Raw genomic sequence first — 21,029 nt, 5'->3', positions numbered from 1 at the left:
TGAGTAGTACTCGTTAACACCATTTTTGGAAAATGGCGTATACGTCACTTTTCCAGATTACGGCAGTATAGCACCAGTTGTCGCACCAGTGCTTTATATGCCAAATGGCCAATCAAATCACCGCAAACCAAGTGCATATCGATAAAGCATATTCATGTGATACGATAACACCTTTGATCTAGCCACGGGGTGGTTTTGGACATAACCCCCCCCATAAACAAAATTTTTAGAAGAAATTTTTTTTCTGGAAAAAAAAATGTTCGGAAACCCACCCCCTCAGACCAATTTTCTGGCTACACCACTGAGCAAAGCATAATTGTAAAAAAATAATATGCTTAATTTTTGACGTCCTTTGCACCAGTTATCGCACTATTGATCCCAATTTGGCCAATCCCATAAGAAAACAATGGGATTTGCCAAATAAGGAACCACAATTAAGAATAGTGCCACAACTGGTGCATGCGTTGCTATTATGGATTAATCAATTTTAAGAATTATAACAAATTTGATTGTGGTTTTCACAGCTGTTCTAAGCAGCAGCAAGTAAAACAATTTGCTTGATATATAAAGTCCACCCATGACTTTTACTTATTTAAAAAAAATAGTTGTTCTTATGTATGGCGACAATTGGTACACCTACCCTACAACCCAATCCTAAAAACACGTCTTAAACATAGACGCTGTAGAAACAGGAATTCCAATGCAAATATTTCATGGCTTTTCGTTTGGCTTTCGTCCAGTGTTCCAATCTGTCAATTGCATACCATGATTGATTTTTACTTGGACCAGTAACCGAGTGTGGGAAGGTTTTGCACAGATACTCATTTTTTCTCCCCCGTACTCATCTTTTCCACCTGCTGACGAAGTAAGTTCACCTGGATTGATAAACTTTGACTCAATCGTTAGATATTTTGTACAGCCCGATAATCTAGGGGAAGGAGGGACAATATGCCCTAGCTGAGCATAGACTGCTTTTATGCCTTAGCTATAACGATTTTCATGAGTGTTTCTACCTCATGCAGGGAGGGGGGCGTTATAAGGCCTCTTCCACTAAAGAGTTTATCATTATAAAGTTTAAGCGGTGCCGAATTAATTGAAAATAATTTGTTAGGGGAAGGAGGAAGCTAAGCAGCCCTAGCTAAGCAAAGACTGCTCTAATGTATTAGCTGTAACGATTTTCATGTTTTTTCACCTCATGCAAGATGCAACAGTTTAATAATATAGCTAACTGATGCCATCTAAAAATTGTAGAATCTTCTTCTTCTTCTTCTTATTGGCATTACATCCCCACACTGGGACAGAGCCGCCTCGCAGTTTAGTGTTCATTAAGCACTTCCACAGTTATTAACTGCGAGGTTTCTAAGCCAAGTTACCATTTTTGCATTCGTATATCATGAGGCTAACACGATGATACTTTTATGCCCAGGAGGGAAGTCGAGACAATTTTCAATCCGAAAATTGTCTAGACCGGCACCGGGAATCGAACCCAGCCACCCTCAGCATGGTTTTGCTTTGTAGCCACGCGTCTTACCGCACGGCTAAGGAGGGCCCACAAAAAATTGTAGAATATCTCAATCAAATTGATAATATTTACATTTAAAAAAAGTGGTGATAGGGGAAGAGGCCCCAAACCAACCCCCCCCTCCCCCCGGGGCAAAACGCCTTTTTTGGTTTCCCTCATATTTACCGCCCTAGTGTCACTAACCCACAATGTACTTGCGTCTCCATTCACTATCCATACCAGAATGCTGATTCGCGACGCGTGGTGCTTTTTTCCCTAGGAGCTGCCAGCTAAAAGGCGTTTTGCCTCATGAGTTTTCCGGCAACAGAATATCACCACTTTTTTGAAATGTGAATATTATCAATATGATTGAGATTTTTGACAATTTTTGAATGGCATCAACTAGCTATCTTGTTTAACTGATGCATAATGTAAAAATACCCATGAATAACGTTACAAATAAGACAATAAAGCAGTGTTTGCATAGCTAGGGGATATTGCCCCCCTTTCCCTATATCGCTGCCGGAAAACTCATGAGGCGAAACGCCTTCTTGCTGGCAGCTATTAGGGAACAACACACCACGCATCGGCCAATCAGCATTCTGGTATGGACAGTGCGTGGAGACGCGTAGTACATTGTAGGTTAGTCCTCCTAGGGCGTTTTCCTCCTCGAAATGTTAGATGTTTTATCAAAATGTGGAAAATTTTGGTTTTTCCAACCTTCCTATCTTTTATTTTGACACTTCTTTCGCCCAACCTAAATAATTTTGTTACGGCCATGCCAAATACGGTAGGGTATCCAATCATGGTTTGAACCAAATGGCAGGGATCAGATGAGCCGGCAAAACAAAATTCAGATATTTCATTATAGAAATATGTTACAACTATATGGAAGCTTAGTTCATTATCTTTGCAAAAACATCCTGGTTTAACATATTTATGCTTAGTTTCATTGAAAAAACTTAATAATTACAAAACTTAGATTTGTACCATGGTTTGAACTACACCGTTCATGGTTTGAACTAAAATCGTACCATGGTTTGAACTACTGGCAGCCGCTCCTAAATATAATACTAATTACATGCCTGAAACACTGAGGAAACTTACAGAAAAGCAAATTTGTTTTACTGTTCATCTTCTCGCATTAGATTAGTAACTCGAAATGTATGAAAATCGTAAATTATCGATATGAAAATTGCGATTTTCTCATATTGGAAATGTAAAAAAAATGCTCCAGCAAGCCGCATGCAGCGCTCCTAGCGAACAGCAGTAGAACATGATTGAATTTACTAGTTCAAACCACGATACATTTTAGCTCAAACCATGATTAATTTTGACCTTGTGTAAATGTTACTATTTTGACTATTTAAAACTGTTTCTCAATTGTACGATGATGTCAATCAATTACCGATTTTTTTTTGTTTTTTCCTCCTGTGTCATGAAATGCATCCTTTACGAGCTTTTTGAAATTGTTCCACTGTTGGGGGAATTTAGCGCAAATTCAGGACGTTTTCAAATCGCTCCAATATTTTTGCAATTGGCATAATAGGAAGAGGTTCAAGAGAAGACAATGTGAGCCACCCACCGCGAGTTTGCATCGGTGGTGACGAAATCGAGGTGGTAGAAGAATTTGTGTACTTGGGCTCACTGGTGACTGCCGAAAATGACACCAGCAGAGAAATTCGGAGACGCATAGTGGCTGGAAATCGTACGTACTCTGGACTCCGCAAAACGCTCCGATCGAATAGAGTTCGCTGCCGTACCAAACTGACAATCTACAACACGCTCATTAGACCGGTAGTCCTCTACGGACATGAGACCTGGACGATACTCGTGGAGGACCAACGCGCACTTGGTGTTTTCGAAAGGAAAGTGCTGCGTACCATCTACGGTGGGGTGCAGATGGTGGACGGTACGTGGAGGAGGCGAATGAACCACTAGTTGCATGAGCTGCTGGGAGAACCATCCATCGTTCACACTGCAAAAATTGGACGACTGCGGTGGGCCGGGCACGTAGCCAGAATGTCGGACAGTAACCTGGTGAAATTGGTTCTCGACAAGGATCCGACGGGCACAAGAAGGCAAGGTGCGCAGCGGGCAAGGTGGATCGATCTGGTGGAAGATGACTTGCGGACCCTCCGTAGACTGCGTGGTTGGCGACGTGTAGCCATGGACCGAGCCGAATGGAGAAGACTCTTATATACCGCACAGGCCACTTCGGCCTTAGTCTGAATAAATAATAATAATCTACTGGAAATATCAAAGGTATTTCCAGATAAATTTTTCAAGGAGTTCTTGAAGTAATTTCTAAATGATTCGTAATAGAATTTATTAATGAATTTCTGAAGAATTTATTAATCAATTTCTCGAGAGAACTTCTGAATAAATATCCGAAGGTTTTGAGGAGTTTCTAATTAAATTTTCGAAGCAATGCCCGAGGGTATTCCCAAATGAAATTTTGAAAGAATTCCTGGATGAAGTCCAAAGGAATTCCTAAAATTTCTCTCAAAAATATTGGAAGAGATCTCTTGAGGAATTACTGGAAGAATTTATTTGGCAAAAAGCAAAAATAATTGCTGAGGCAATTCCATAAAAAATGTTTCGCAGCAATTCCTAAGGCAATTTTCAAAGGAATTCATAAATAAATCCATAAAAGAATTCTTGAAGGATTCCCTAGGAGAATTTTCGAAGGAATTTCTGAAGAAACTTTCGATGATATTTCGAATGGTATCTCCGTAATTGGAAAATGAAGAATTGAAAAACATTCGAAAAAATTCCCTTGGAATTATAAGAAAATTTCGAAAGTCATTCCAAAATTCCTTTACGAATTCTTTTAGGAATTTTCTTCTGAATATGTTTTATGAATTCTGCCAGTGTTTTGTCAACAAATCCTTTCGGAAAAAACTAGTAAGAATATTTTCTTGGAATTCCTTCGAAATTTCCCTCAGGGAAGATCCATTAATTACGTAACGCCAAAATTTGGTATTTTAAACCCCGCTCCCCCCCTATGTCACACTTTTTGTAAGAAGTGTCTGAAATTTTTGTATGGATCGTCACACTTCACCGAACCCCCTCCCCCCTCTAAGCGGTACGTAAATTGTTGTCGTTCCCTACAGGAATTTCTCCAGATCCACATGAATTCTATCAAAAATTCTAATAGGAATTTCTTTGCTCAAACATCTGGATTTTTTTAAACAATTTTTCCTCGGATACCTTTAGATCTTCGGAGCAGTAATGAAATTTTCAAGAGCCCAGGGAGCCCAGAATATTTCCCACCCGAAAACATCCTGGACCGGGCCGAGAATCTAGCTCGTCATCTCCGGAATCTAGCTTGAGAATCTAACTTTGCCATCACAGATGTATTAAAATTGTGTGGCATCCGAAGAGGACCAGCTGAACACCTCAGGTAATTGACCAGTGCATGACGTAGGTTGACAGTTCACAGAGCTTGTTTACAGGGACTTAGTCTCTGGAGCAGCTTCCGGAACAACTGTTTTGAGAATAATTAAAAATATTGTTGTCTGCTGTGGTGGATTTATGGTAGGAATCAAAGCATATCACTAGAATATTTGGATCAAAATGATTTCGAACGAAAATTACGGATTTTTATTTTCAGCTAATCGATTTTAATTCTAACACCCTGTAAACAAGCTCTGTGAACTGCACAGAAAAAAATAATGAAAACTAAGAAGCGCGTAAAAAATAAAGACGTGGAAAATTAAACTATTTTGGGCGTACATGGATATTTTCCAACAAGTACACCCTAAATGTATGCAACTTCTATAGCATTATGTCAGTTTCTATAGCATACATCATATAAAAAGTGACATAATGCAATGGAAATTGCATACATTCAGGCGATAAAATCGTTTAAATTTACACTCTTTTTGGCATTCCCTTTATGTGCATTACTTTCGTGTAAATTTCAACAACTTTTTCTATCTGTGTGTCAAATAATTGAGGTTAAGTCAAGATCTTGCATTGGTCTATTGTCGGGGACAAAATAGACTTACGTATCGTCCGTAACTAATCAGGGGAAGCACTGGTTGCTTTGCCAACGTGTTGTAAGTCATGGGCTACTGACACTCAATTCAAATTATGCCGCGTTGGCGCGGTTGCGTATGGCGTATGGGCCCTTGAAGGGGCTTCCACAATGATGAGCGCAGCAGTGCGTTTTGACAGTTAACCTATATAGTTTCTGTCAAAACCTGCCATTGCGCTCACCATTCTCAATATGGGCCATCACGTGAGACGTAAGATCGATAAGATAGATATCGGCAATGGTTATTTAGCATATTACACACTGTCAAACAAGAATTCAAATAACTATAAATTCATGGCACACAAAAACTTTTTAGATATTTAGATTTCAAAACAAAGTGACATTCCCATCATGAGGTGACCAGGATCCCACTACATTTTCATTTGGTCTCTTGAAAATGAAAATGCTTCTGTTTTCGCAGTTTATTCAAAAGTATAAGATTGCTAATGTCGTTCCTGTTCGCGTGACTAACATCTGAGTTACTTCGACCTGGCAGCCAAAGCACCGGTACTAGTGTCAAACCGATGTGGTGATGAAACCGAACATGCACTACAAGATGATGCATGAATTATGGCCAATTGAAACTTGTTGAAGCATAATTTGGCAAAATATTTTAAATGACTACAGCGCCGCTAGCGTTCTAGTACTTATGCTTCTACTATTTTCGCTTTAACATGATGATCACGAAAACTTCCAGTACTGCTTCGGAGATTCCTTTTGAAATTTCTCCGGAATTCCCTTTGAGCATTCTTTCGGGAATCCCTTCAAAAACTCTTTCAGGAATCCTTCGGAAATTTCATTTAGAAAATCTTTTGAGAAAATCTCACAATTTTTTTCAGGAAATCCTTTCAAATTTCGGTTAGAATCTCCTCCAAAAATTCCTTTAGAATTTCCTATTTCATCCTTCAATAATTTTTCGCAAAAATTCTTTCAACAAAATTTTCAGAATAATTCCTGCAGGAATTTTGAAAGGAATATTACATTGTTTTACTGAAGGAATTTCAGAAGAAATTTACCAAGGCTTTTTGGGAGGTTTTACGAAAGAATCCCTGGAAGAGTTCTCAGAATTTTTTTCTACTGGGAATATTTTATGAATTATTCCTGGATGAGGGCTCGAAGGACATTTGGAGGATATTTTAGAGGAAATATATTTTAGATATTTTAGAGAAAATCTCGTTCGAAAAGTCCTACACCCATTTTTTCGTAAAAAAATATTCTCAGGATTAAATTCGGTTAGTCACCCAGAAGTTCTATCAGGCATACCTTAAACATTTCCGTAAACTTATCTAAGCAACACTGGATTGGAAATTCCTCCAGTAATTAATTACTAATTTTTTTCAAGAAATTTCTTTAAAAATCCTCCGCAAATAAATCTAGAAATACCTTCAGAAATTCTTTTGAAAATTTCTTTAAAAAATGCCTAAAACTTCTTTTGAAAGCACCTCCGAAATTTCCTCCAGGAATTTCTTTACCAAATTATCAGAAATTCCTTCGGGTGTTCCATTCCCCCAGCTCTCGGAATTCCGCAGGAATAGCTGGTTGGACGGCCTTATTTGCCCTCTCTTTAAGAAAGGGGACAGACTGGAGTGCGCCAATTTCCGAGGAGTACCCCTCCTTATTTCGGCGTACAAAATTATGTCCCGTATTCTGTTCAACAGATTGAGACCGCTTGAAGAGTCCTTCGTCGGCGAATACCAAGCAGGTTTTCGTGAGGGCCGATCAACGACGGATCAAATGTTTACCCTGAGACAAATCCTTGATACATTCCGGGAGTACAACTTGCAGACACATCATCTGTTTATTGATTTCAATTCGGCGTGAGATTCAGTGAAACGGAATGAATTATGGCAAATTATGCTTGAACATGGTTTTCCGGCGAAACTGATACGGCTGATTCGTACTACGTTGGACGGGTCGAAATCAAGTGTAAGGGTTGCGGATGAAATATCGAAGTCATTTGTTACCTTAGATGGATTAAAGCCTTTTGGGTGTTACTGTTCAATATAGCGCTTGAGGGAGCGATTAGGAGAGCTGGTGTGCAAAGATTTGGATTTGCGGACGATATCGATGTTATCGGGATTGATCGCCGTGCCGTGTAAGAGATTTTTGTGCCTTTCAAGAGGGAGACAGCGAGGATTGGACTCGCGATCAATACCAGCAAAATGAAGTACATGGTCACTGGCAATCAATGTGGGTTTATTAGTGGTGGTGGTAGCGAAATGGTGCTGGATGGTGTAAAATTTGAAGTGGTAGAAGAATTTGTGTATCTTGGAACATTAGTGACGTGCGATAATGATGTTACCCGCGAGGTGAAAAGGCGTATTGCAGTTGCAAATAGGGCTTATTACGGACTTCGTAACCAGCTTAAGTACCGTAGTCTGCAAACGAAAACAAAACTCGCGCTGTATACTACTCTGATTCTTCCGGTGGCTTTATACAGTATCTGGCGGCGTTGCATGAACCTCGAATTGTACCAGGTGTACAAAGGGCTGGATATTATTAAGCTTATACAACACGGCAGATTACGGTGGGCTGGTCACGCTGTTCGTATGCCGGAAGAACGTCAAGCGAAGATAATATTTAGTAGAGAACCCGGAAGAGGTCGCAGGCTTCGTGGAAGGCCGAGTACAGGTTTGTTTTTTGCAGTTGAAGAGGACCTGAGGGCGCTCAATGTTCAGGGCGATTGGAAGCAATTGGCCCAGGATCGAGTCCAGTGGAGAAGGATACTCCATTCGGCGTAGGTTCAGCGAAGAACTGTAGCCCATCAAGTATCATTCAGGAATTTCCGAAAAAATATCAAAAAATTTCCTAAGGAACTCTCGAAGGAATTTCCGAAATTCTTGTATTTCTCTGTACATTCCTCCAAGAATTGCTTAGGAGTTTCCTCCAGGAATTCATTTAGCAATTTCTCAGGAACTTACTTAGGAGATAGATCCAGAAATTTTATTGGAAATGCATCAGGATATTCTTTCAAATATTCCTTTAGGAAAAGCTTTAAAAAATCTTTAAGGAATGCTTGCATCTTGTCAACTTCTTCGAAATATCATTAACGAATTATTTGAAGAATTTCTTGGTCGGAATTCCTTCTGGAAATCCTTTGACAATAAGTACGGAAATTGCATCAGCGAAACCTTACGAAATTTCCTTAGCAGAATTCGTTCAGAGTTTTTTTTTGGAAATTGCTCCAGAAATTCCAGCGGAAATTGGTTTAGAAATTCCTTCAAACTTTTTTATGAAATACCTGCAATTATTTCAGGAGTTTCTCAAAAAAAAATCTTCCAGTAATTTCTTAAGAAATCCCAGCGGAATTTGTTTAGAACATCATCCGTTCTTTTGGAAATTTAATTTGAAAATTCCTTGATTGATCTCCTGTCTATGAAGCAGAACCGGTAATCATATGACCACCAAGCACGATTGAAGTTAAACTGTGGAATTTGTAAGGACATAATCGGGTATTTTTCTACGAACGAGTATAAGGTGATCCAGAGATGGCAACAGCACTAAGAAGAGCACCTGAATGGCGATGTGGCAGACAACGATGGTGGTATGGTGCACGTTTCCCAGTTCCGAATCTTGTCCCATCTACAAAAAAGGGCGATAAGCTGGATTACAGCAATCACATTGCTGAACCTCGCCTACAAGTAACTCTCTTAAATTGTATGTCGTCAACTAGCGCCTATTAACAAGAGAGTTCACGGGGCAGTACCAGACGGGATTTATGGACGAACTTGTAGAAATGCCGTGGGTACAACATTTTTACACATCATCTATTCACACATCACAAGATGAGTAAATAGTTCATGTATCTACCTTCAAAACTTATCGCACCAAAATGTCTTAATGAATGCCCATATGCATTTTTGTGCTATTCATTAGATAACGTTATCTGATAAATACCAAACTACTATTCATTTGCACTGAATAATTGGATGCAAAAGCTGATTAAGCACTAGATTTTTTTTGACAGTTTGGAGAGACTTCCAGTCCAGGGTTGACTCGTCTCAGACTGGAAAATTACCCAACAGTTTCTCCCAATTTTATAGAAGATAAATATAAATATCTAATATTGCAAATTACAGTTTATTATTTTACTAGTTGTTTTTGTTTGACTTTCGTAACCCTGGTCTATCGCATTTTTATTTCTATAGTTGAAGGTCTGGTGGTTCTAATCATATTCAAAGACCTTACCAATCAAATCGATAGCAATGAATTGAGGCGCAGTTTAGAACAATCATATCTAATTAACAATTGATAGCTTCCAGTCTGATATATCAAGAAAACCAACAGGCACTGCCTAAATATGTGTACAGAATTCCATCCATCACCTGAAAAACCTGTACGAAATCGATAAATGGCTCATTGTCGCCGTGCCATCATCGAACTCAACACGTGCTCAAGTTTCAACCTGAATAATTAACAGTCGTTTTCTAGTTTAGAATTTTTAACCTCCAAGGTGCTTCGATGTCACTTACCCACCCGAGAGAGGTTATTTCCTATAGCTGGTGATAGATACCGCGTCGAAATTACCAGCAAGAACAACAACAGCCAAGTGAAACAAAAGTATTTATCATCAATTATTCACTTTGTCTCGCTAGTTGGTCTTCTTTCTTTCGTCAGCTTTTTATGGTTCAATCCGCGAGACCCGATAAAATTGGGCGTGTCAATCTATGTTTGTGGTGCTTGGGAAAAACCTGTCACTCTTGCTGAGCGTACTCCATACGATCTTGACAGCACGTTGTGAAATTTTCTTCAACATCTGGGTTTGTGGTGGGCGAAAGGAAGGGGCCATTGAGTTGCGGGGTGTTCAATTCGATGATATCGAGTCGTCCTTCCGGATGGGTCACGTAAGGCGCTTTTCAAATAGTTTATTTATCTGTTAATATGTTATTACGACTTGCCACATGATGTTTTACTTTAATTCTATAAAATTACAGTATCAAATAATGTTCAATTATGTTCAATTATCAATTATTTATTGCATCCACTAGGGGTTATATCAACATTTGACATTTGCGTTTCAACACCTCCTTCAAGATATTTAAAACATTAAATTGTAAATTATGAGTATACTTAAAAAAAGTCGTAAAAAACCAAAATTCTGAATGGAATTGTGGCAGCCTATCTTTAAGTTAGAATATTAACCAGTAATCACTATACTGTTCATACAATGAACCCAGGTCGATAAAATCAGAAGAATATTCTGCATTTTGTCTGTGACTTATGAGAAAAGCAATAAGTGTAAACCTCCTCCAGATATTTTTTTTGTGTAACTGGTGATTTGCAACATAAAAGTATTGAGGGTTTCATCAGTTTTGTTGATTGAACTTCCCTGAATGAGTATGAGTGTATGACGTAGTATTTAAACCTCATGTTTGTTCAGAACAATCAGAATTACACAAGAAATTAGCAGAAAAAGCCTTTGAGTAGCTATAATATGCAATGTGAAACTGAAAACGGTTTTGCTGTTGAGGTATCTGTAAAATAACAATCCAGTGCTGGAATCCATTGGGATAGTACTAACTCGTCTTATGACAAGTGAAGACATTCCACTAAAAAGCTCTCAATTTTTTTTTATCAACCGAGAAACATCAAAAGCCTGGGGTGGAATAACGCCTCTCGACTTGAAACGAGCAAAACCATGTAAACTGTCGTACGAAAAGACTGTCTAGTCGAGATGTGCGATGAGGCCCCTATTTATTTATATTTGGTCGGCCGCCCGTACTATGTGATGGGTGATTGATTGATTGTTAATATTGAGACTTGCAACTCTAGACTGGATCATCTCTGATCCTGCTCTGACCCACTTGTGGTGGGGTTGCCAATTGTCAAGCATATATGAATCGAACCCTACAATATATTTTGGGAAATTCTAGCCTTTTCAATGCACTGGGCAACATTTTCAGTTGTTTGTAACAAATCCAGATTTTTCAAAACTGGTGCCTTCAATGTCAAGCATCGTTATTGGAATAATGCGCAATTCCAGCATTCAGTGACATCTAGGAGAGGCGCCACAAAAAGTGACATATTGTGCATTGGGGTCCATTTGAACCCAAGATTGCATCACGATCACAAAAACTCAAATTTCAACCGATTTTCAATACGCACTGAGCAATTTTGCGAGCACCACTAGCGTTCAAAATGTTTTAGCGATTTGGATACGCACTGAGCACTTTTGCGAGCACCACTCACACTCAAAATATTTTTGCGATTTGGATACGCACTGAGCACTTTTGCGAGCACCACTTGCGCTCAAAATGTTTTAGCGATTTTAATACACACGGATCTTTCATACCAATCGAATCTTTGGATCGTGATCGTGATATTTTCAGTGTGCTAGAAGTTCATCATTTAAATTTTGCCAACAGCAAGTCACCGCAAATTTAAAAATAAATCCCTAGCTTGGATGGTGAAATTTTAAAACCCTTTTAAGGACTAATTGTACCTACATACATCGGCTGAATAAACGCTTTACAGTCATACAATGTTTGTTGGGTTCCTCCTGAAGTTCCTCCAGGAACTTCACCGGAAGCTCCTCCTAAAATTCCTCTGGAAGTTCCTTCGAGAATTCCTTCGGAAGATCATCCAGGAATTCCTTCAGAAGTTCTTCTATGAATTCCTCCGGAAGTTCTTCTAGGAATTATTCCGGAGGGTTCTCCAGAAGTTCTAGGAATTCCTGCGGAAGGTTCTCCGGAAGTTACTTTGGAAGGTCCTCCGCCATGGTCTCGGAGAAATGAGCGAAAACGGAGAGCTGTTCGCAGAATTTTGTAGCAATAACGACATGGTGATCGGGGGATCGCTCTTCCCTCATCGACCGGTTCACAAGGTCACGTGGGTCTCCCGTGACAGCTTCATAGAAAATTAAATCGACCACATTTGCATCAGCCGAAAATGAAAACGGAGCCTTCTTGATGTACGGAATAAACGTAGTGCCGATATCCCGTCTGACCATCACACATTGGAACAACTCAGAAAAAAGACGGTCAAAACCTCATTGTGGTGTTTAATACAGATTTAGATCCATGATTTTTTCATGGAATGTGTTCAAAAAGCTGCCCGACAAAATCTAGAGCGTGAAATCCACTATTATATTTTAATGCAATGCCCGAGCAAAAAAAAAATTTCTAGAATTTTTTTTTGTTCGGGTTTTTGACAATGTTTTAGAATATTGTGTTTTGAGAAATTTTGCTGAAGATACTATAGGTTTTCTTCCTAATTTTAAAGGTTGAATCGTTGTTTTTCGATACTGCAGTCCAAAACTCATATAAAAATCGATTTTCAGTATTTTTAAAGTGAATATCCAACATATCAACACGTTTTATATCACAAAATAAAAAAATGGCACTAATATACGATCATTTTCAGATAATATAGGCTTTCTGATTGAAATTTCAGTCAAATAGAACGGTTTTATCGAAAAAATAGGCTATTTTCTTGATTAAATACCAGCCTTATAGGCACATTTTGGCAGCTAGATTTCCGTTATTCTAAAAGCTGATTTTGTATAAAAGAAGCCAATGGCTAAAGCTCAGTTGGGTCTGATGAGGCTCACTGATTTTTGTTCCAATTTTTATAGTGTAGTTTACGATAAATATTTCTCTTTCTCATCATATACTCATTTCATCGGCCTTATTGTGGATCTATTTATTATTTCTATAAGTAGGGTGAGCGTACCCTTTGCTTATAATTCAGTGCCTAATTTAACCAACTTTTGAAAAACATTGTTTTCAAACAAAATCGATTAGTTTTAGAAGAAAATTTGGCTAAATATTAAGTGTATATTTATGAGAGCTAAACATCGCCAAAACTTCTAAAATATGTTTAATAAATGCTCGAATATGGAGATATTCGGTACTGTACCCGTATTGGTTAAGATACTTGCACCACAGACAAACAGACGTAACAGTTTGAACATTTTTCAGAAAAATCCATCGTCCAACTCCTCTACCACCAACTTGCGAGCATGTTACACGAAACAATATGTCGTATGACATTGTCACCAGTAGGCGTTGGAGTGAAATGTCAAACTCGAAGGATTACGACGCTAGCGCCTCTAGTTGTGAAACGCGCAATCGATCAAATTCAAATTGATCGTTGAAGTCATGGTCGATACAAATTTCTCTAGTGTTACGTCTGTTTGTCTGTGCTTGCACAGAATGCGGAAATTCGGAAATAACGGAAATGCGGAATTAACTAATAATGCGGAAATAACTGCTTAATAATCAATTAAAGGCAAATTAAATTGAAACAAAAAAATCAGTATGTTTATATTTTACTTATCATGTTTGAGCGCATATTTCTATCTTCCAGATCTTCGGGGGAGGAGAATGTGAGCGGGAGCTATAGCATTTTTTAGTACTATTTTTAGTACAAACTGGATACAGGTGAAACAAAACCTATTTTTTTTTTGAAAATAGCACTTTAAGAATCGGAACAAAAATCAATTAGCCTCATCAGACCCAACTGAGCTTTAGCCACTGGCTTCTTCTATATAACATAAGCTTTCTGAATAACGTAAATCTAGCTGCCAAAATGTGCCAATAAGGGTGATATTTTTTCATGAAATTGACCTATTTTTCCGATAAATGTGTTCCATGTGATAGAAATGTCAATAAAAAAGGCCAAATTATCTTCAGATTAGCGTATGTCAGTGCTAATCAAGGTTTTGTAATACAAAACGGGTCAAAACGTTGTATATTTAGTTTCGAAATATTGAAAATCGATTTTTATATTAGTTTAAGACTGCAATATCGAAAAACAACGATTCAACACTCAAAATTAAGAGAAAAACATACAGTATCTTCAGCAAAATTTCTCAAAACACAATATTCGAAAACATTGTCAAAAACCCGAACAAAAAAAAATTGTGGAAAATTTTTTTTGCTCGGGTGTCGCATTGAACCATAATAGTGGATTTCATGGTCTAGATTTTGTTGAGCAGCTTTTTGAACACATTCTATGAATAAATCATGGATCTAAATCTGTATTAAACGCCACAATGAGGCTTTGACCGTCTTTTTTCTGAGTTGTTCCAATGTGCATCACCTCCTCATCGGCGAAATACGCCTGGGCATTGCGCGGATTCGTTGTTGCAAGAATGCCGGACAGCAACCCTGCAAAGATGGTGTTCGCTTCCGATCCGGCAGGTACGAGACGGCGTGGAGCGCAGCGAGCGAGATGGGCAGACCAGGTGCAAAACGACTTGGCGAGCGTGGGGCGTATCCGAGGATGGAGAGATGCGGCTTCGAACCGTGTATTGTGGCGTCAAATTGTTGATTCAGTGTTATCTGTTTAGATGTAAACTAAATAAATGAAAATGAATGAATTGCGCGGATTCGTCGGCAGGAGGAAAGAGTTGGACGACGATTCAACACACGCCGGCTGGAAGATGCCACGATGAAACGGTCCTTCGTTGAAGAACTGGAGACGCGTACTGCAGATATTCTGGAAGGTGGCAGCATGGAAGACCAATGGACCGCCATCAAGAATGCCTTTATCGTCACCAGCGAGAACAATCTGGGCGAACTACGCACCCAGAGAAAACAATGGATCACCGATGAGAGCTGGAGGAAGATAGAGGAGCAAAGAGAAGCCAAAGCCGCGATAGAGCGATCCAAAACCAGAGGAGCCAAAGTTTTAGCCCGTCAACGATATGCGGCTCTTGAGAAGGAAGTAAAACGCTCATGTCGACGGGACAAGCGAGCGTGGGCAGACTCTCTGGCAGACGAAGGAGAGAGAGCCGCCGCAACCGGGGACATTCGCCTCCTCTACGATATATCACGACGTTTAAGCGGGGCGAAGATGAATGCAACGATGCCTGTGAAAGTGTGAAAGACGCGAATGATCAGTTATTGATCGACCCAACTGACCAGCTGAAACGCTGGTTCGAGCACTTCGAAAAACTTTTTCAAGTGCCAGCCAGGCCATCACCACCTCGGCATGATCTGCCTAGGATCCGACGTATAACACGCGTCAATACCGAAGCTCCATCACTGCTAGAGATTCAAACGGCCATCTAAAGCATGAAAACGAATAAAGCCCCAGGGGTCGACCGCATATCAGCTGAGATGCTCAAAGCTGACCCCATGACATCCGCCCAACTACTGCATCGTTTATTTCCTAATATCTGGGACACCGCAACTTTCCCGGTCGACTGGATGCAAGGTATCTTAGTGAAGGTGCCCAAAAAGCGTGACCTGACTGTATGCGATTACTGGCGAGGCATTATGTTGCTGTGTACCGTTCTCAAAGTTCTGTGCAAAATTATCCTAGCCCGGATTCAGGAGAAGATCGATGCGACTCTCCGGCGGCAGCAAGCCGAATTCCGTGCCGGAAGATCCTGTGTGGACCATATTGTCACGCTCCGCATTATTCTGAAGCAGGTCAATGAATTCCAAGAGTCTCTTTACTTGGTATTCATTGACTACGAAAAAGCTTTCGACCGTCTCAATCACGAGCATATGTGGGGCGCCCTAAGACGCAAGGGGGTTCTTGAGAAAATCATCGGCCTCATCGAAGCACAGTACGAGGCCTTTTCGTGTAGAGTGCTGCACAATGGGGTCCTGTCCGACCCTATCCGGGTCGTAGCTGGTGTGAGGCAAGGATGTATTCTATCACCGTTACTGCTCCTCATCGTAATCGATGAGATTCTGGTAGATGCGATTGACCGTGAACCAAACCGCGGGCTGTTATGGCAGCCTATAACCATGGAGCACCTAAACGACTTCGAATTGGCTGATGACGTTGCACTCCTTGCGCAACGGCGCTCTGATATGCAGAGTAAGCTCAACGACCTTGCCGAGCGCTCCTCCTCGGCAGGTTTAGTCATCAACGTCAACAAAACCAAATTGTTGGATGTAAACACGGTGACTCCTTCCAGTTTCACAGTAGCCGGGCAACCAGTGGAGAATGTTGAAAGCTTCCAATATCTTGGTAGCCAAATGGCGTCAGACGGCGGTACCAAGATCGACGGCGCACGGATCAAGAAAGCAAGGCCTGCCTTTGCGAGTTTAAGAAATATCTGGAAAAACAGGCAGATAAGTGAACGCACCAAAATACGAATTTTCAACTCTAATGTGAAATCTGTGCTGTTATACGCTAGCAAAACATGGTGTGTATCAGTGGAGAACACTCAACGGCTGCAGGTGTTCATTAACAGATGCCTGCGGTATATAATTCGAGCCTGGTGGCCTCACAATTGGATCTCATAGCAACGAAATTCGGGATAGGAAGTGGGGCTGGGTCGGCCACACTCTGCGTAGGGGCGGAAACGAAATCTGTAAACAAGCATTAGACTGGAACCCAGTGGAACATCGCAGCAGAGGCAGACCCAGAGGCTCATGGCGGCGAAGCCTCAATAAAGAAATAAAAGAAGTCGACCGAAATCTAACCTGGCAACAGGTTAAAGCGATAGCCGGGCAACGCTCAGGATGGAGATCTTTCAAGTCGGCCCTTTGCACCACCGGGGGTGTACAGGATCCATAAGTAAGTAAGTCAAGGAGTTCCTTCCGAAGGTTCTCAGGGAAGTCCTTCCATAGGTCCTCCACGAATTCCTTCAGAAGTTCCTACAGGAACTCCTGTGGTAGTTGCTCCTGGAGTTTATTTAGAAGTTCCTCCGGGAAATCTTCGGGAAGCTTTCTTGGAATTCATCAGAAAATATCTCCAAGAATTCTTCCCGGAATTCCTTACAAATTCCATCCAAATTCCTCCAGCAATTCCTCAAGAAGTTTCTTCAGCAATTTCTTCGGAAGTTCCTCCAGGAATTCCTTCTGAAGTTCCTCGAAGAATTGCTCCAGCAGTTCATCTAGAAAACTCTCCAGAAGTTCCTTCATGATTTCCTTTAGAAGTTCTTAGGTACGAGAATTCCTTTGGAAGTCCCTCCAGAAATGTTTCCGAAGATTCCATCAGAAATAAGTTGGAATGTTCCTCCTGGAATTCTGCAGAAAGCTTCTCCAGGAATTCCTCGGAAGGTTTCTTCAAGAATTCTTCTCAGAATTCCTACAAAACATGATTCAACATTTTTCTGGAAATTTCTTCATGAATTTCTTTGGAAATTTCTTTAGGAATTCCTTCGGATGTTCCACAAGAAGTTCTTTCGGAATTTTTGAGCGGACAATGTCATTGGCAATGTCAGAAATTCGTTAAGAAATGTCAGAAATTCGTTAAGAAATACTAACTCATTCGATTCCATTTCGCTCCGTGATGTTATACGAAAGATTTCAAGAATGGAACGGCATGTACAAAATATGACTGAATAAGATTTCATCCACCGCATTTACCGAACTTGTTAGCGTTTTCCGATATTTCTGCTTAGTGAATAGGTCATACAGCTCTTTTACATTTTCATCGGTAATATTTTTCAAAGCTTTCTGTAAATTAATAAAAAAAATCACCGAAATTCAGTAATTTTATTTACAGTTTTCAAGTAACTTTCGAAAAAATACCGAAACATCAGTAATTTTTCAAATTACTGATATTTTCAGAAAAATAAATTACCGAATTTCGAGTCTTCAATTGCGTATAATTAAAATTCTCCCAGCGACTCTCCTGCCTTCTATTTCTCGAGCTCCTCCAGGAGTTCCCGTAGAAATTACTTCAAGAATACAGCATCGACCGAATTTTGTCACTCCCCGATTATGTCTACTCTCGATTTTGTCTACTCCCGATTTTATCTGGTTTGTCACACCAAAAAAAAATGAAAATTTTAGTCGTTCATTTTATTTTTGTAAATAATGCTACAAACAACAATGATTTTCATGAAATAACTTTCACCGCCTGTGGTTTATTATAAATAACTAGTTTATTTGTGGACGCAGTAGCGCCCGTGGGAAGTTTTTTTTTCAATATGAACGATTGCATTAAAAAAATCAAAATTTTTAACGTCTGTTGTCTGTGATTTTTTTTTCATCAGATGTTGTGTCTGATTGTCTAAGATTGTCACTGGTTTTGTTTTCTGCATCTGATTGTAAAAAAGAATTAAAGTGTCAGATATTTTATTTTTTGTGATAATTTCCCCGCGTGCTGCGTCTGGTTGGCTAGTCACCGGACAGACAAACAGGGCTATTATATATATGATGATTTCTGAGTACCTGTCAAGGATTTTTCAAGCCTTCTGGTTGGTTTGGTTCGGAAATTTATTTCGAAATCATCCCAGGAATTTCTAAAGGTATACACCAAAAATCTTCCAGGAACTGCTGCGGTATATTCCTCCAGACGGAATACTTGAAGAAATTTTTGTGGGAATATTTAAAGGAGTTCTTATTCATGAAAAAATTTGTGAATGAGTTTTTGGTTAAAATCCCTACAGAACTTTGCATAAGACGAGTTTGTACGAGTATGTAGTCGAGTCAAGTACGAGACCCTGAAGATGGCCTCGCCTTACTGTTGAGGTATAATACGTATTTGTCAAAGGTACACTAAAGTAGTGGAAAGTACAAACTCGTCTTATGACAAGTGAATACATTCCACTAAAAGCTTAAAATAATTTTCTCATCCCTATAGATGTTATAGAATACATTCATGGGGAATTTTCGATGAAAATCATGATTTATTTTGCAATGGACAATGGAAAAGTTCTGGAAGAGTCGTTGAAGATTTTGTTAGGAGAAAATCGAAAAGAAATCACTATAGATATTTTTAGATGAACTCTTTAAACAATTCAGCGTGGATATCCTGATGGGTTTTCAGAAGATATTCTGAAAGAAATTACTAAAATAACTTCTGTCGAAATTCCAATTATAATAAATTAAAAATAATCTTTTTGAGTTTCCGAATTAAAACAATTGAATTCTTGAATGAAAATGTAAAATAATTTAAAACAATTGATTCCTTAGGCTGCGTCTTATTTCCTGATTTAAAATCAAATTAAACTTGAAAGTAATAGTTCGAAATTCAATAATCAACGGGTCATAAAAATCGCAGGTGGTTTACATTAAGACCAATAAGACATAGTGTAATTGATCCGATAGTCGTGGGTGTTCCTATAGTTGCGGTAGTGTAGTTTCTGTCGAATATACGCAATAAACGCAGCAACCCATATTGTATAACTATTTGTTGACCTGTCATTACGTGAAAGAGACGAAACAGTTTGGGATTTCTCAAATAATTGGTAAAGTATCATTGAAATACTATAATTTCTTCTCAGCTTTGTGCCTATAGTTGCGGTAGTGTTCCTATAGATACGAGTCCCGTATGAAAACAATGGGATTCGCAACTATAGGAACACGAATTAGAAAATATAGCAACTATTGGAACATTGCACCAATAATTGGAGGATTCATTGTAGGTGATAATAACAGGAGCTACTGCTATTAGAATACTTTATAATCAAAATACAAATTCAGAGCTTTCGAACGCACCATTGAGGTAAGCGAAATAATGTATAGTTTTTGTGCAAGCGCACAAATAGTGGTGGAACGTGCTTAGTTCCTCCACTATTGAGACTTTTACCCTAGCTGTCAAACACAATTTGATGTCTGTACAAAATAATCTTGTGTGAACAGCGTTTTTTGAAATCAACTGTTACTTTAAGGTTGTGTTAACTTCGAGAAATGAGACGCACCCTTAAAGAAAATGTTTTGGAGTCTACCGAGCATACTGTTATATCAAAATCAACCATCCAAAAGTTGTGGTTACCCATGCAATAATTTGTGTAGAAAAATGTACATAATATTTTGACTGAAAATATGTATTTCCGATTAAGTTACCCGTATAAATAATCTTTTAACAAAATGTACGAAACCCAATGAACTACACCCGATTCTTTTTTTACACAAAGGATGCGTTCCGTGTAAAAAAGTTTTCGGTTAAAATTTTGAAAATCCGTGTAAAAAAAGTTTTATGATTTCTTGACAAATCATGCAAAATGGAGCAACTTTGCAAAAAATTTGTATGGGATTTTTTTTACACGGCCGAGTAAAAAAAAATCCGTGTAAAAACAGAACCGTGTGTATTGGTTTAATAGTACTTCAATAAGCTTTGGCGAGGTAAAAAACATTCGGCGGCGGAAGAATTTCAAGCGCATAGTTTCATTTTTGACGGCAGCGGTGACATAAGACAATCAACGGACTTCTTGTTAAATATCGGAATATTTGATTATTTGGTTATAGGTTGATAATTATTGATTACTCTATGCAAACAATTTACGAAATGTTAATGATTAATTTACGTCAAAACCACTCGAATAGTATCCTTTTAGAACTAGGTATGTATAATCTTTTCTTATTTTCGTTCTGATGTTTCAAAGACGTTTCATAGCTTTGAGACATCTTGCTTTGAGAGTGATCAGTTAGCCCCCGGTTACGGTTTCTGTTTAGCGTACTCTACTTCTACCATGATAAAAATCACATCTACAAATTTCGCGATTGCGCAATTTAATTTCGTTGACTATGTCTATGTAATATTGCAAAATGTTGTGTACGCTCGAGAGCAAATAAACATCTCTGTGTATATCCACTAGTATAATCGCACCACCACTGTGGATGCATCAAT

The 21,029-nt window shown here is 39.1% G+C and overlaps 1 protein-coding gene across 1 annotated transcript in view; it reads right to left on the bottom strand.

Moving 5' to 3' along the window:
- The window catches only part of LOC134213291 (adenylate kinase isoenzyme 5), a 69,979-nt gene that overhangs the window by 47,567 nt on the left and 1,383 nt on the right, over positions 1-21,029 (bottom strand). The gene's annotated exons all lie outside the window — the stretch shown is intronic.

This window comes from Armigeres subalbatus, chromosome 2, assembly GCF_024139115.2.
Source record: "Armigeres subalbatus isolate Guangzhou_Male chromosome 2, GZ_Asu_2, whole genome shotgun sequence".
Lineage (NCBI taxonomy): Eukaryota > Metazoa > Arthropoda > Insecta > Diptera > Culicidae > Armigeres > Armigeres subalbatus.
Note: the sequence above shows the minus strand (reverse complement) of the source record. Positions and strands in the feature narration are given on the sequence as shown.